Source organism: Leopardus geoffroyi, chromosome D1 (assembly GCF_018350155.1).
Source record: "Leopardus geoffroyi isolate Oge1 chromosome D1, O.geoffroyi_Oge1_pat1.0, whole genome shotgun sequence".
NCBI lineage: Eukaryota > Metazoa > Chordata > Mammalia > Carnivora > Felidae > Leopardus > Leopardus geoffroyi.
In genome coordinates, this window is record NC_059329.1 from 75,525,204 (window position 1) to 75,542,660 (window position 17,457).

The 17,457-nt window shown below is 48.0% G+C and overlaps 1 protein-coding gene across 25 annotated transcripts in view; it reads left to right on the plus strand.

Moving 5' to 3' along the window:
- The window catches only part of NAV2 (neuron navigator 2), a 740,939-nt gene that overhangs the window by 345,911 nt on the left and 377,571 nt on the right, over nucleotides 1-17,457 (plus strand). The gene's annotated exons all lie outside the window — the stretch shown is intronic.

The following is a 17,457-nucleotide window of genomic DNA, read 5'->3' on the forward strand; positions in this document are numbered from 1 at the left end:
TTTTTTTTTTTTCCTCATCTGGTAGGAGGGAGCAGGGGCATGCTGTATTTTCTTGGCAGTCATTCAGCAGGGACTTTTGGGGACAGGCTGACCTGACGGATGTGACTGTCCCAGTCAGGAGAGGCAGGAAGCCAGAGGGGGAGGTGGTTTGGGGCTGGTGTCAGGGAAGTGGCAACAGACCAGCTGACCTTTTTGGCACTTTCTTTTCTGCTGACACTGTCTCCACCTTCTCCTGGAGCTTTCTCTGATCAGAGGCTAGAACTCAACACATTGCTAACCTTTCCGATGGAGGAACTGGAGCTGGGAGCTAATTGTAAGCAGACTTTTGGAACTCTGGGCTGGAGAAGGCTCTCGAAGCAGATTAAGCTCCCAGGCCAGGCTGATAAGCATGCCCCTTGCTGCTGCACTTGCTAAACATTTTTGGAAGCTGACAGGTTTGAGTGATGGCGTGTGGGAGGAAAGCAAGATTTCACCCTGTGCTCCAGAGGGCCTGTCTCTGCTAGGAGTTTGTGCTGTGTTCTCTTTTTCTGCTGTTAGCCACAGGATTTGTCCAGTGGGCTCCGAAATGGGAATGAGCTCAGGGATTCACTCTTGGGAGGTTTTCCTATCCATCCTTGGAGACGGGGTTTATGAGGTATGGTGGGTGGTATGTGGGAGGCCAGAACAGTGACTCTGGGATGTGACACACACCCTCCAGCCTGATGAGAAGGAACTGAGGAATGAGAGGGAAAGTAGACACAGGGATTGTTTCCACCCAGGCAGCTGTTCTGCCTTTGCCCATTTGACCCTATATTTAACAAACATGGTTGGAGGACTTGCAGGGGGCAGGTTCTGGAAAGGTGATTCATCACCTTCTTTCCTGAAAAAGTATTCTCCAGCTGTTCATGGAGGGGCTGGCAGGGGCCTGGTCCCTCGGCTTTGCTCTCCTCCCTCACTCTTGGCCCACCATACCCAAATGCCCCCATGGCACCTGTCTTGCCCTCAGGGGAGGAGGCCAATCCTTCTGATCATGAGGATGGTTTGGATGGACAATTTCCTTGGCAGGAAATTGACTCCTTCCTGGTGGGCTATCCTATTTCTTACCAGCCTGCTTTCCTTATCCATGTTTGGGCTTCCTGAGGGCTCTTCCCCGCGGCAAGCAGCAGATCCTTGTCCTTACTTACTGCCCCACACTGGCATCAAAGTGACTTTGGCAAAGGCAGTTTTGCCTTCTTTGGACAGGGCCTTCTTTCACTCTACCTAACTAGTAGCCCATTCGCCATCCAGGAAAGCCTCTCTGTTATAGCTTAAGGACTGTGTCTGGCTGGACTTCTGTGGTCTCTAATACAAAACCTGGTATTTATCACTAGAAGATACTCAGGAAATGTTGAGTTATAGGGCAGATGATATCTTGGGGCCTCTGACTCTCCCTTTTATTCGGGGAGTTTCTCTCAGGAGGATGAGTTGTGCAGGGGTCAGTACACAGATTTTAAAGTCAGGTGGATATCCGTGGTGTCCTGTTTCTGCCGTGCACCAGCTGAGTGACCTGGTTAGTTAACCTCTCTGGGCCTCAGTGTTCCCCTCTGTACAAATGGGCAGAAACAACCACACAAATAGTAAGGACTGAGAAAAATAACCTATGAAGTATTTAGCCCAGTGTCTGGCAAGTAAGCAACACTTAATATAATTAGCTATTTATATTGCCAAACCAAGAGATAAGGCTATTAGAACCTAGATCTAATAGCCTCTAAGTGAGAAAAGGCATAGCTTATCTCTCTAGCCCCTGAAAAGGTATTCATCACTTCACAAGAAGTTACAGAGCATCTCTCAGTACCGGGCATGGTGGGAAGGTGAGGGAAGGGCATGACTACTTGTTTAGTGCTCACGGTGCCCGGCCTTTTATATATGATATCATTTCACCCATAGTAACATTTAAAGCAGATGGGACCTTTTGTATAACAATAATGTTCTATAACAATAATAATACAATAATGGCAATCCAATAATATAATAATGGCAAGTCCAATGATATAACAATGACAAATCAATAATGATATAGTAATAACAAATCAAACAATACAATTACTTCCTACATGCCAGGAATTGTTCTAAAGACTAGTACGTAAAAGACCTCATTTGATTCTTATGACAATGCAATGACATAAATGTTAGTATTCTCATTTTACACACAAGGAAACTGAGGCAAAGACCGGGTTAGTAACCTGGGGAGTAGCAGAAGTAGAATTAAAACTTGGACGGTCTGGCTGTGGAGTCCATGCCCTTAACCACTATACACGGGTAAGCACAGAGACTTTCGGCTTACTGGCAGGCCCTAGTGAGACCACTGCTCTAACCCTTGAGCTAGAAGAGCGAGTGAGACTCTGCAAGTCTGGGGGAACTTGCTCCAAGTCATCATGCTCCAGTGTGATGGAACAGAGAGTCCGACTCAGGTTGGTGTAGCTTCAACACTGGTGGTCCGGCACCCTTCATAGCTGCCTACCTCCATCATTTACCCTGGCGGGTGGATGGGGTACATAGACATGGCCTGGGCATTGGGGACTTCCTAGTCTAGTTGGGAGATGTAACCAATGTGCCTAGAGCAACAGGACACAACCCACAGAGGGCTGGAAGGGATGCTTGGGGCTCAAAGGAAGGGAAGGGCCACGATGGCTGGAGAAATCCAGAGGGCCTCCTGGAGGAGACTGGGCTTCAGAGATGGGCAGCCCTGGTTGGGTGGGGAGAAGAGGAAGTGACACGCTCATGAGAGGGAAGGATGAGGAGCAGGGCCATGTGTTGGTGCAGAGCAGAAGATGATGTCACTGCAGAGAAGCCGCACTTTCAGGTAATTGTTCTGTATCTAGTATCTTCCTTTTTTTTTTATTTTTTTTTTAACGTTTATTTATTTTTGAGACAGAGAGAGACAGAGCATGAATGGGGGAGGGGCAGAGAGAGAGGGAGACACAGAATCGGAAGCAGGCTCCAGGCTCTGAGCCATCAGCCCACAGCCCGACACGGGGCTCAAACTCACGGACCACGAGATCGTGACCTGAGCTGAAGTTGGACGCTTAACCGACTGAGCCACCCAGGCGTCCCTAGTATCTTCCTTTTAAAACATGGTGATGAGGGAACAACAAAAGCATCTGGCAGTTGAAGGATTGGCTCTTTCTAAAGTTTGTTTTGAGAAGGAGAGCACGCATGTGCGCGAGCAGGGGAGGCACAGAGAAAGAGAATCCCAAGCAGACTCTGCACTATCAGTGCAGAGGCAGAGCCCGCCGTGGGGCTCGAACTCACGAACCGTGACATCATGACCTGAGTCGGACACTTAAGCAGACACTTAACCGACTGAGCCACCCAGGTGCCCCTGAAGTATGGGCTTTGCATGCTGGCTGGTGAATGAGAATTCTGCGCATGCAGGCTCCTTAGGAGAAGGTGGGAGGTGGTGTCCATAAAGACCTGGTTCATAATAGACCTTTGGGAAATGACAGTGATTATCGTTATTAGCTTGGGGTTCGGAATATTCAACATGGTAGTTACAGGGGAAGAGAGGCAGTTCTCATGGCTCCTTTTATTATGCAGCAACTCTCTTGGGCCAGTGACAGCCCTCTCCTCCCAAGCTGGCTTTCCATGTCCAATAAGTGTGAGAAGACCTAAGGTAGCCAGCAGACAGCCTTAGGTGCGGCCCCTCTGTCAACTGCCCAGGCCCCTCACCTTGAACCTCTCCCACAAACCTACAGCTCGGCTCCACCCTCACTGGGGGGAGGGGACTGCTGTGGAGCAGCACATCCCTCCCGAATTCTCCTCCTGGTGCTGGGATACCTGGGCCTTCCCCCAAGAGTGAACATTTATAGCATCTGCTCTGTTAACGTGGTGTATAAATTATGACCATATGCAAAGAATTGTTTTAGAGGCATGCTCTGCGTTAGTTCAGAAACCCTGGCCGGCCGACCTTCAGATAAGGAATGCGCATGAGCTATTTGAGGAGAGGTTAGCTTATTTTTAAGAAGCAGCTGCAGGGAAAAAATTATGTATATAATACTTTGATATTTCCTGTTTTTAGGAGCCTGGTGTTCAACTTGCAACTCATTTCTTTAAAAAAGTAATTAGAAGTGATTGAAATCCTCTGTGGGTGTTTTAGATGTTTAAAAAGAAAGAGCAGGCGAGGCCCCTGGGAGGAGAGCACAGCTCCAAGCTTACAACCTGTTGCAACTTTGTCCCATTGTGTTTTGATTAGACTCCTTACTCCATCATCAAAGTTGATTATGGATTTGATTAGTGCATTTTTCTGCCATTGTGTTATTCCCTTTCTTCTCCTTCTCAGTTCTTCAAGGGGAATGTATAGCATGGTTATCTGCCAACATGCAAGAATGTTTATATTTCACATATTATTGCTTATTCCGTGGGTTAATTTTCTGAAGACACTTTAAAGGTGGGACTGGTGGCTTATTTAGGATATCGTTATGTGTGTGTCTATATGTATGTAAATACATCTACTTCTGGCTATGCGTAATACACATGTATACACACACATATACAAACATATACACATGGAACAGCTTAAAGTAATGAGCACATGGAAGCAGGCACACACACATCAAAGGCCCGGCTGGACGAGTTGCAGCCCGATTTCCAGCTTTCAGGATAGCTGGATTGGCCTCCCCCCTCCTCACACCGTCTTCCTCTGTGACCGAGGCTGAAGCAACCAAATCTTGGTGTCCTGTGTTATTGACTTATAACGGCAAGAGATGGGGCCGCGAGAGAGGTGTTTTATTTTTTTTTTAGAGAGAGGTGTTTTATTTTTTTTTTATTTTTATTTTTTTAAATTTTTTTTTTCAACGTTTATTTATTTTTGGGACAGAGAGAGAGCATGAACGGGGGCGGGGCAGAGAGAGAGGGAGACACAGAATTGGAAACAGGCTCCAGGCTCTGAGCCATCGCCCAGAGCCCGACGCGGGGCTCGAACTCACGGACCGCGAGATCGTGACCTGGCTGAAGTCGGACGCTTAACCGACTGCGCCACCCAGGCGCCCCGAGAGGTGTTTTAATTAAGCCTTTGTGAGGTTCCCGAGGCTCGTCTGAAAAAGACAAACTGCCCAGTGAGATTTTGGCTTGGGGTCAGAGATTTGATATCTTAGAATCAGCCTCGGCCGCAGGGAAGGGGGCATTTATGGAGTATCCGCTTACGTGCCTGTTAGTCTCTGCTGCTTTAAAAAAATGTATATATGGTCGGCTTTAGCTCAAGCGGTTACTTCGCATGTGGTTATTAAACATATGTATACATATATTATATATATAAAACAAACATATATTTGTTTTGTAAATGTATTTTGTACATATATTGCTTTATACACCTATTTCTTAAATATACATTTGGGTGTATTTGTTTCTATACGACTCGAGACACAAGAAATGGGTAAAATGTAAAGAGGTCTATGCGTTTCATATGAGGAAGCTTAGAGCAAAGGAAATTTGCATTTCAAGTCAGTTTTACATGGTAGATTGGGCTTCACTGAGAGACACAGCAGGGTTTGAATCCAGGCTTGGGGCACATTACTTAACATCTCTAATTGTCAGTGTCTTCACCTATGGAGTAGAAACGGGTACAGGTAGGTTATTGAGCACAGTGCCTGGCATATAGTAAGCATGGTATTGCCTATTTTTATCACCTAAGGTCAGAGCCAAGTTCAGAAACCAGATCTGCCTCATTCCAAGCTCATGTTCTTTACACACTCCCTACCTCTCTCCCCAGCGCACGGTTCATTACTTAGAAGGACAGATGTGAAAACAGAGAGCGTAGCAGGGCTTTGGTTAGATGAATGGGAAGCAAGAATAAATTAAGAACAATGGCCTCTAAATGAGTCATATCCAGAGTTGTGAAATGAAACCTCCACATTTTGGTTCCAGACATGCCGTCCCTCTAGCACCAACCAAGCTGAGGGATCTATTGCACACCAAACTTATGGAAAAGTCTTCTTTGTAACACTGTCTGAGCTAGCACTGTAGCCACTGGACAATATAATGGCCTTGCCCAGGACCAAGAATGGAACAGTCCCATTGATTGGGCTTCTGAATGGCTGCTTATTGTTTCGAGGGTAGAAGGAAAGCCCTCTTCCCTCGCGGCTGGTATGATTACGGTGGGAGCCGGACCTTGTGATCTGTTTGGTCATTGAGTTGCCCCAAGGCATGGCCGGCTGCTCAACGGTGTTTTACTAATTGCCTCGTGGCCAATTTGAATGGCTACTCTGTCTCCTGCTCACGTTGTTCAAAGAGATGGACAATGTGTTCCTAGAATGTCTTGGTCAGGATGGGTCATGTGATTTGGGGAATAAAACTGGGTCAGGCTTTTTGTGTTTTCAGTCCACACCCGACAATAGTGAGTGACACAAAAGTTTTCTCAGGAACCTCAAGTCACCCACACAGAACCTAAAGTATGACTCATGATTTATGTCCCTTTCCCAAGAAAACAGACCCTCTCTTGTGTTTTGCAAACAATGGCCCCACAGCCTCAGAATATTCTGTCTTTCCTTCCAAGCGAAACCTTCATACCTTCAGTGAAGTTTAGGTTGTTCTAATCCCCACCCTGTCTTGGTGGGAGTCAGGATAATTAGGAGCCTGGTTCCCAGAGTTCTTGTGGGGCCTTTGAAACAAAAAATCCGTTACTCACAGCAGTGTGACACCATAGAAATAACGACAATAAGGGTCACTGACACTGAACATAGCCTCTGTACGAGCATAATGCATAGCACCAGACATGTATCATGTCGATCAAGCCTCACAACATCCCATGAGGAAGATGCTACTTCCTGAGGAGAAGTGGAAATGACAGCTCTGGGAGTCAGCAACTTTGGTTCTAGTTCGATCGCGTTGGACACTTTGCTGCATGACCTTCAACAGGTCCCATTGTCTTTTGAGCTTCAGTTACCTCACCTGTGAAATGGAGAGGATAATTCTTGCTCTACCTTTTTTGAAGGGTTCTTGCAAAGCTTAACAGATGCAACGATTAGGACCGAGACACTGGCTTAAGCACCTTACACCATAAATATCCTTTAAGGAGACCAAGGCTGAGAGAGGTTAAACTACTTTTCCAAGTAGCACGGCTAGTAAGTGATAGACCCAGAATTTGATCCCATATCTGTTTCACCCCAAAGCAAGCGTTCCTCAATAGCAAGGGTGAAAGCACTTTGAAAAAAATACCTGATCCTGGGTGGCTCAGTCAGTTAAGCCACTGACTCTTGTCCGACAATCAAGTGTCCGGCTCTTGATTTCGGCTCACGTCATGATCTCACGGTTCGTGAGCTCGAGCCCCGCATCAGGCTGTGTGCTGATAGCACGGACCCTGTTTTGGATTCTCTCTCTCCCTCTCTCTCTCTCTGCCTCTCCCCTGCTCATGTGCATGCATGAACTCTCTCTCTCTCAAAATAAATAAACAAACATTTTTTAAAAATCTGAAAAGCGGAGCACCTAGGTGGCTCAGTTGGTTAAGCGTCCGACTTTGGCTCAGGTCATGATCTTGCAGTTCATGAGTTCGAGCCCGCGTCAGGCTCTGTGCTGACAGTGTGGAGCCTGGAACCTGTTTCCGATTCTGTGTCTCCCTCTCTCTGCCCCTACCCCGCTCATGCTCTGTCTCACTCTCTCTCTCTCAAAAATAAATAAGCATTAAAAATTCTTTAAAGAAATCTGAAAAGCCATTGTTAATACTAAATCAAAGTAAATCGCTATAAAACTTCCTTTGGGTTGGCACATGTGACATTTGGCCCCTCCCCTCTGCCCCTAGAGTTTGGAAATATTGAAAATATTCTTTCAAAATTAAATAAATGTTAGTTTATTTAGTTATTAGTTAAATCCCTTGGATTTGTAAAATTCCAAGTGCACTGAGGCCACAAGGTCCACTAAGTGTTTATCATGGTGTCGCTGGCAGGGCTGGTCCTGGAGAGAAGGGAAAAATGAGGAATTTGATCAGAATCATTTGTTAGCATGAGGAAGCAATCAGGTTAATTCAGATTATGGATCATTCTTTAAAACGACAGGCCTGGTGTCTTCAAAATGGACAATGTCATGAAAGACAAAAAATTTTAAAAGGTAGATGGAGACCAAAGACCTGTGATGACCAAATCCAGTGAGATTCTTGACTGCATCCTGGATGAGCAAAACCATAAATTCTAGAAAGTTCCTTTTGGAGACAATTGGAGATATTTGAATTCAGATGGTGTATTAGATAGTATTATTCTATCAGTGTTAATGGTATTAGGGTTATGTAAGAAAATGTCCTTTTTCTTGGGAGATACATACTGAAATATCTAGAGATATCTTGGTGTCAGCAACTAATTCTCAGATCATCCAGGGGGAAAAAAAAGGTTAGTATATCTGCAGAGAGGAGAAAGTAAATGTCATAAAATGTTAACAGCTGATAAATCTAGGTGAAGATACATGTGCAGTTCTTTCAACTTTTCTGTTTGAAATTTTTCAAAATAAAATGTTGAGAGACAAAGCAAAGCCCTGGCTAAACAGTACACATTAGCAGTCCCCTTGACGTCTACAGTGTATCCAGGAGAACATAAATGAGATAGGAAGGGGTGAGTGAGTGTGTGTGTGTGTGTGTGTGTGTGTGTGTGTGTGTGCTCGCTGATAATAAATAGCCCAGCCAAGTTTATTTCACTGGGTTTAGGATCTGGACTCTTTATCTCTTTTCTGGTGCAGTGTGAGAATCTTGGCTTAATTCCTATTCTTTCATGAGAATAGTTGCTGACGGTTTATGGAATCACAAGATTCAGGTTGATTTGATAATCTTTTGTAAAAATCTAAGATGTTTCCAAAGTTGAAAGCATAAAAGAAATTGTTTTTAATGAGGGAACTTTTAAAAATATCAAAACCCCTGGTTGAGTCTTACTCATCTACCACTACGTAGGTCTCCTTTGACTGGCTAAACCCTCCTTGTCCTTTACCCATTCAAGCTCAGGCTTTGTGTCACCTCCTCCAAGAAGCCTTCCACCATCACCAGGATAGTATCTCTCCTATATGGTCCCATAGCCTGCTCTGTAGCCCCTACAGCTTAGCCTGTGATTGCTTATTTAGCCAGACCATGGCTTCCATGAGTCAGGGATGTGTGTCTTTTGATCTCTACTGATACAGGTTCAGCACATAGTAGGTTCTTAGTTACTATTTGCAGAAGAAAAGAAGGATGGGAGGGGGAAGATGAAAGAATTGAAACACAGGAGTAAGTGGATATTGAGCACCAGCTGTGTTCATGAAGCTATGGCTAAGCCATGTGTTCTGCAGAACTCCCTCTTGGCTTGTGCCCTGAGAAGATCATGTGATGGTGGGTGGCCAAGTGCAGGAGACACAGAGAGGGCAACCTGAACCTTGGCTGAGGCCAGCATCAAAGCTCTCCAACACCAGGTCTTAGAGAAACGCGGCTCGGCTGGCTGGGTAGGAGAAGGAGGCAGATTCCCTTACGCGAGGCTGTTTACAGTGTCTAAACTGTCCGGCTGATCCAATGGAAGACCTCTCAGGATGTGACAATGACTGTGGGAGAGAACACTGTGGGCTCTGGAGGGCTTTGGCAGATATGTGCACGCACACACTTGGGAAGGGGGACCTGAGAAAGGTTGTGAAGGATTTTAGCTGGTGAAGAAAAGGGGAGGGCTTCAAGAGTCCCAGGATGGGACAGCCTTCCAGGAATAATGATGACAGCAACCATTTACGTGCCATTTCCATACAGTTAATCCTCACGCGAATGTCCTGAGCCAATATTGATCCTGTTTTACCGGAAAGGAGAAAAATGAGGAGTCAGTAGGGAGACAAGCCTGAGAGGGGCCGTGGAACTTACTCAAGTCACACAGGTGGTATGGACGGGTGACAGAATTCATAGCTGGGTGTCTCCAATTCCCAAATCTCTTGACCTCTGCCTTCTGGTGCCAGTAACTGGAGGAGGCCTGAGCCCCGTACGGAGGTGCTGCTTTAGACAACCAAATGTCCAAACCCTCTTCTCCTTGGAGTCTGCCCCCCACTTCCCTGGCCTTGGCCTCCTGTTTCTTTCTTGCCGGGGCCTTCTGTGCCTGACCCAGCCCGTCTCCAGAGGCTCTGCGTTTACAGAATAAGGATCCCCATTGGCTTTTGCCCACATCCTGCCGCCATGTGGGCACGATCTCATTCTCTCACTGCCGTGGCTGCCGCCCCCCAGGTCACCTCTGTGCTGCAGGGCCCAGCGGGGTCCATGTGCTTAACAGCTGGCAGGACCTCTCTTCCTGTCCTCTCGCCACAGGCCGCTCGGCTGCAGCACTGCACACAGTCCCCATTTCATGCTGATTTGCTTTGATTCTTTTCAGACCTGGGAGTGACGCATGTTTACGTCAAAATGTGTGGGCCACAAGTGTTCTAGAGCTGTCAGACCTTCCGGTGTGGGAACTTTGGTTGTTTACTGTCTCTGGACAGAAGAAGGCAGCTTTGGGGGGGAAAGCGCTATGTAGGTGACAAAACCAGATTCAGAATAACCAGGCTCATTGGGATGTCTGCTTAGCGATCTGTGCCTCTCTGGACTAGACGCTTGGGACATCTGAGCCAGGGTGGGCCTTGGAGGCCTTAGAGGCCTATTTCCACAGCTCCATTGAGCAAGTGGGGACAGCATGGCCCAGCGAGGGGTAGGACTTGCCCACAGTCACCCAGCTATGAGAGCAGAACAAAACTGGAACTTAGGCCTCCCGTCTCCTGGCCCCAGGATTCTTTCCACCTCACGCATTGTAAGGAGAGGGTCTACTCTCCTGAATGGAGGCCTGATGGTTTGAAGAAGTGGAACCAGCCCTAAGCTATGTTCTTTTCCCCCTCCTTCTACCAAGTAATTAAGTATTCTTAATCCCTTCGTATTAGAAAGCTTTTGCATTTGGTTCAGTGAATCAGAAAACCAGGATCCCTTTGTGGTTGGTGCGATTGTAGCAAGAGACTACGTTTTGTGTGAGGCTCAGAGGAAATCAGTGGTTTGACCAAGACTACACGGAATCAGTACTGAAACTCTGATTTCATGTCCCTGCTCTTTCTGTCCAGCCTCTTGGATCCCCTCCACCTCCCAAGCTGGAAGTGAGAGCGACCCGGCTTAAAATCTTACCGCCTCGTTTATTGCCCAGGTGTCTAACGTCCCCAGTGCTGGTGTGGGGCCTGGGACACTGCAGGCTCAAGAAATAGTTGTTGAACCGCAGCTTAGACAAGACAGTCCCACCAAGCCTCAGTTTCCTCAGGGAAAGTGTGGCATCTCAATGGGTCATGCAGATTCAAGCAATTAGCGTGTGTGTAAAAATGCCTGGTGTGGGGTAGATGCTGTTATTTACTGAGGACCTACTATGTGCTGGATAGTCTTCTAGGCATTTTATGTGGATTTTCCGACCTAATCATCACAAAAGCAATCGCCTCTGAGTTAGGCACTTCAGTCATTGTCTCCGCTCTGTAGGTGAAGTAAGGCAAGTAGAGAGAGGTCAGCGACTTGCCCAAGGTCCCCCACCTGTAATTGCAAGAGCCGGGCTTGCAACTCAGACAGAACCTGCAGAGCCTGAATCTTTTACCCGTTGCGTGGTCCTCCGTCTGTGCTGCTTCTAATTAAACCCAAGGCTAGCTGAGGGTGGGGAAGAGAGAGACACATAGAGCTGAGAGCACGGAGAGGAGAAATGACTCGTTGAAGGCTGTCCAGCGAGAGAAGTGGTAAAACCCAACTGAGACTTGCCTTCTAAAGAAGCGTGGGGTTAGTTCTTTAAAAGGCACTGTCTCTCCAATGGGAAGGGACAAACCGCTCAGCCCTGGGAAGCACTCCCAAACTGGACGTGGTCACCAAGAATCAGTGACTCCCGATTGCCTGGTGGGCTGTGTGGCTTTCCCCTTTGGTCCCTCCTTCACACTCATTTGGAATCGTTCCTCCTCTGGATTGCAGAGCAGAAACCAATATAAATTTGACCTGGTCCCTAGAAATGTTTACCTGGCTAGAAATATGCCGGCTTTGTTATATTTTTAGCCAAATTTAGATTGAAATATATGAATTGCCCACACCCATGTATTAGGCATGAACTGTTGGTACATTTTGTAACAGGAAGCTGCTGGTTTTCCATTCCAAAGAACTGGAATTCGGTCAGAAATTTGTCATTTACAAATGCCAACTCTCACCACATTCCACTGCTGTTTTTAAGAGCGTCTCGTCACCTGGATTCAGAGGAAGCAGACCATGGGTGAGGCCAGGCTGGCCAGGCTGGCTTGGTGGCTTCTCCAGGTCTGGTGACTTCCAAGCGACCTCCATCTGGCTCTCCCCAGGCCCACGCCATCTGCAGTGTGTTGCCTTTGGATTCGTGTATGGGCAGACAGGGTGCTTATTTTAGAACTGGAAGGAGAGGAGATGTATCAATAAAAAAAAAGCAAGCAAGCAAGCAAGCAAGGAAGGAAAAATCCATTCAGTGGTTTTAAAATATCTCACCCTTAACAGGGCAGATTATTTTTGTTTCTTAAAAACAATTGGTCATTTGCTCCTCGAAACAGAGCTAGAAAGAGAGATGTACAGGACTATAAAAAAGGAAAGGACTGGCAAGGTGTCCTGTTGGTTGTACCACCCTGACCCACCCCCAACCTCCAAAGCCTCTCCTGCTCCTGCTGGGCAGACTTGGGAACCTTAGAGCTATATCACAAAGACCCTGTTTTCTTATCCTTTATTTTATAGATGAGAAAGCCAAGCCTCAGGGCCTTTGTACTTGTTCTTTCTGCCTGAAATGTATTCCCAGATATTGACATGGTTCATTCCGTGACCTTTGGGCTCTGTTCAGATGTCACTTTATTAAAGGTACCTTTTCTGACCGTGTATAAAATAGCAATCTGTCCTTTTATGTCTCCTTACCTTGCTTTATTTTTCTCCAGAACCAGAGCAGTCTCCTGGCGTGTTATGTGTTTGTTTATTATGTGCCTTCCTCTACTAGACTTTCAGCTCCATGAGGACAAGGGATTTGTCCATCTTGTGCACAGCTCCACCCCCTGCACCTAGAACAGTGCCCAGCACATGGTAAGTGCTTACTAAGTATTTAGTGAGTAAGTGACAGGGGCTCATGCAGGATTTTAGGCAGAGCTGGGACTAGCATCCAGGTATGACTCCCAGTCGAGGGCTCGGACTCTGTTTCCTCACACCCTACTGAGAAATCGACAGTGTGTTCCTTAAGATGCTAATGGGCTGGGGCTCCTGGGTGGCTCAGTCGGTTAAGCATCCGACTTCGGCTCGGGTCATGATCTTGTGGTCTTTGAGTTCGAGCCCCGCGTTGGGCTCTGTGCTGACAGCTCAGAGCCTGGAGCCCGCTTCGGATGCTGTGTCTTCTCTCTCTGCCCCACCCCTGCTCACGCTCTGTCTCTCTCTCAAAAATAAATAAACTTAAAAAAATTTTTTTTAAAGATGCTCATGGGTCAAAATGTCATCCTTTTGGCAGTTTTATGTCTTTCATGGGGGCTCTTAGTGCAAAGAGTGGGTGGTTGTCTTAGCCCAAAAGTCAGTGTCTTCACACAGAGATGTGGGTGAGTTAGGTTTCTGGGAAAGGGTAATATTTTTGCTCAGGTTGGGGAATTCTTAACTTATGAGCAGACTCTTACTTTGTCCAAGTTTAGGGCTGGCTCTGAGATGTTCACAGTAGAATGTGGGGCTAAAAATTGGGTTTGCCAACAGGCACTGGCTCCATTTTGTCTTCAGTTTCCCTTCCTTCTCCCTTTCCTTCCTCCTTCCCTCCCTCCCTTCCTTCCTCCTCTCTCCCTGCCTGTCTTTTTTCAGGCCTCTTTTTGTGCTTTAACCTTTGTTAATAAGAGTATGGTCTGTGGACCAGCAGTAATGACATTACTTGGAGGCTTGGTAGAAATGCAGAGTCTTGGGCCTAGTCCCAAGCCTTCTGAACCAGATTTGCATTTTAACAAGACCCCCCGCCCCAGTCATAGGTGAATTAAAGTTTAAGAAGCAGAGGAGCATTTATGCCCTTACCCCTTCAGAACCAGGACTTACGAGAAGCCCCCTTACTATACTCAGTCACCACCTCTGTCTGGAGGCACAGGCCCCATTGCTTACAATTACTTTACCCTGTGATTAGGGATGGGAGGGATGGACAGGGCAGCCCTAGAGGGAGGGTATCATGAAAAAGACTCTAGAATCCATGCCCACTCGATTTCTTACATTGTTCTGTCTTACTGGCCTGTGTGCTGGGCTTTGCAGCTGATGTTTGGTCAGCATGATGGGCGTCTGTAATCTCTCCGGTAACTGCAGAAGGAGGGGAGAGCTAGTCTTTGATGCAAGAGCTCAGGATTAGAGTTGCAGCTCTCCACCCTGCCGGGTGTGCTCTGGGCTAGTTAAGATGGCATCTTCCAGAAGCTGGAGGCAGTTCCAGCTTCTCACGGATGGGCTGTGAGATCCTTTCTAGCCCCTTCAGCAAACGGAGGACAGCCATTCCCACTGCCTTACAGAGCCCAACTCCCACAATCCCTTGCTGTTTGGAAGTCTCCTTCCCATTCTCCTTGAATTGCAATTGGAAATTAGATTGCTTGATTTCAGCACGTGGTTGGGAAGGAGGCAGGATGCATCCTCTGAGTACCAGGGGGAGGGGCTCGCTGCCCTGGCGATTCTGGGCCTTCCTTCTGTGCCTAGGGAAGGCTTCTCAATGGGCAGGTGCCGTGCATATGCAATCTGCCTGCCTGCTGAGGCATTTCTTTCAGTCATGCTGTGGTTATGTATTGATTTGGGGACAACCCATTGATAAGAGTGGAGCAGATTAACTGAGCCTCTGAATCAGGCTGTTTGGTGAAATTGTTGTCTAATGCTGACATTGGAGCTTTTTTGCTGCATTCTGTATAAATCGGGGCTATTTAAAAGCTGCTCATATGGTCACTGGTGCCATAGAAACGGCCTGTCCTTGTGCACACGCCTGTCTCAGTCAGGCATGGGCCATTGCAGGAGGAGAAAGAGTCTTGGTGTCCTCGTGGGAGTCTGCAGGAGGAAGAAAGGTAGTGGAGGGGGCAAAGGGGTGCTTTCTTCCCCACTCCCCAGCTCCTCTAGACTCGTCTCACATAACTCCATCCAAGCCATGTGGAGGAGACATCCCCAGCCACCCTCAAGTCCAGCCCTGGCCCTGAGTGGAGTTAGAGAAACTGCCCTGTGACAAGCCTAATACCGAGAAGGTATTTGTGTATGTGTATGCATACGTGCATGTATGCGTGTGAGCGCCTGTGTGTGCACAGGCACGTGTACGTGTGTGTGCGTGCACAAGCGTGTGTGTGTGTGTGTTTCTGTCCAGATGCTCCTTGAGAGGCTGTAGAAAATCCATTTTGACCCCTAGCAGCACCATAGCAGCAAGGCAGTGTGGGGAGGCTGAAAGAGCACTGTTCTTGGAGTCAAGAGACTTGAGTTCTCTTTCTAGACCCTCCTTTAACAAACCGCGTGACCCAGGCACATAGTTCTTTGCCAGGAGCATGTGGAGTTATTCAGATAGTGCACATGTCCAGACGTCTTCCTTACAGAGGCAGGCCTGGGGTGAGGCTTCAGCATCTGTATTTCTCAGGGTTCTGCAGCAGATTCCAAGGTACACGTCGGGGTGCGATTTCTCAGACTTGAGACCAGCTCCGTCAGAGAAGGCAGGATAATGAAGTGGGTAAGAGCAAGTGGTCACGGCCGCGCAGACCAGGGTTTGGATTCCGGCTCTCTCCACATAGGATACCAGCTTAGGTGGGTTGCTAAATTTGCCCCCGCCTCCTCATCTGCTCTAGGGGTGTGAGATGAATGACCTCACAGGGCTGCTCTGAGCATTACATGCCACAAAGTATATGAAGCATGTGGCAAGCACCTGGCATGTGATGAGTTCTCCATAAATGTTAGGTCTTGGGTATGTGCGTGTGTATTTTTTGCTGCACCCTACTATATGGATAGAAACCTCTCAAGTAAGTCCAAGGCAGAATGCAGTCGAGAAATGAGACGGCAGAGCTCAGTTATATGAGTGTTATTTGGCAATAAGGAAACCAGCTAATGCATTCTTTGTAATAGTTACTAACAGGAAAGGGAGTGTGCAAAGAGTGGTCCTATGGGAGTGTGCTCTCTTGCTCCACAATAGTGATTCTTCAACTTCAGTGTGCATCGGCATTGCCTCGGTGCTTGTTAAAGGGGCAGAGCCCTGGGACCCCGGCCTCAGAGCCTCTGATTTTGCAGACCTGGGTGGGGCCCGTGAATTTGTATTTTGGTCTGTAGCCCCTGCTCTGACAGAGACTGGTCCAGAGTAAAAGATCAAATTGGATGACTAAGAGAAAGGGGAGCTAGGTGGGTTGGGCGAGCCAGAACGGGGTCCCAGATAAAGTGAGCGGAGCTGAGGCTTGAATGCATGCATCCGGGATCTAGAGACAATGGGGCAGCATGTTCTGGATTAGGTGTGGCGAGCAGATGGCAGAGGGCTCTGGTGAACAGGGAGCCCTGGCCCTTCTCCCTGCTGCCAGCGGCTAGCATTGCCATGTAGGGTAGGCAGCACACGAGGATGTCAGCCACTGGGAAGGGTTAGGCAGGCGCCTGGTGAGGGGTGATGAACCCTGAGTGTGTGTCCCTTTGTCCTCTGTTGAAGGCCCGAGCCCAAGCTGGCTGCCTTTAAGTTGCCCGACCGTGCCCGTAGAGTTCAGCATCTGTGGCTCTGTGTGCTCATTCGGAAATCAGGGCTTACGAGCAACCTGGGGTGGGAGATCTGGGTGTGCAGAGCAGGTGTGAGATACTGAGGACGCAGGAGTGGGGTGGCAGAAGGAGCCCCAGAGACAGGAGGAGGAGCTGTGGATTTGAATGCCAGTGGTCCTTGTTATAGGCAGTGTGAGCTGAGCGGGGCCGCAGCTGGAGTCCCGGGTCTGCGAAGGGCCGGTGTCCTCTTGATAACGTCTGAACCAAGATATCCCCGTCAGTGGCCTTTGGATCTGCTGGTCACAGGAGAGCACATTTTCTGGGGTCTTGAGTGGATCGGGAAGAGCTAGACATAAGAAGGGATAGAGGGGAAGAGGGTGTTTATTCAGCACCTATGTGCCAGGATCCCTGTTCCAGGCTAATGTGATTTATCTCCTTCCAGCTCCACCTGAGGAGGTAGGTATCGTTAGGCTCATTCTACAGATGGAGAAACAGAGGCCCAGAGAGGGGAAGCAACTTGCCTAATTGATCCACACAGCTAGGATTTGGTAAAGCCTGGGCTTGAACTTTCTCTACCTGCCTCCAGCGAATCACCTCAGCTTCTCAGTGAATGTAGGGGGGAGGCATTGCTGCTCTGTCCTCAGGTGTAGGCCACTCCGAGGCCCGGCTGCCTCTGGTGGGGTGAGGGGCACAGTGTGGGCAGAGCGCCCTGAAGTCCCGTGACGTGTGGAGCATTTCCATGCCCTCTGTCAACAATCCAGCCTCAGTAATGTTGCCCCGGCTGCCGGCCGCTCTCACCACAGCCAGACCCCCCACCCACACAGGCGAAGGCTGTGGCCAAGGGCACTCTA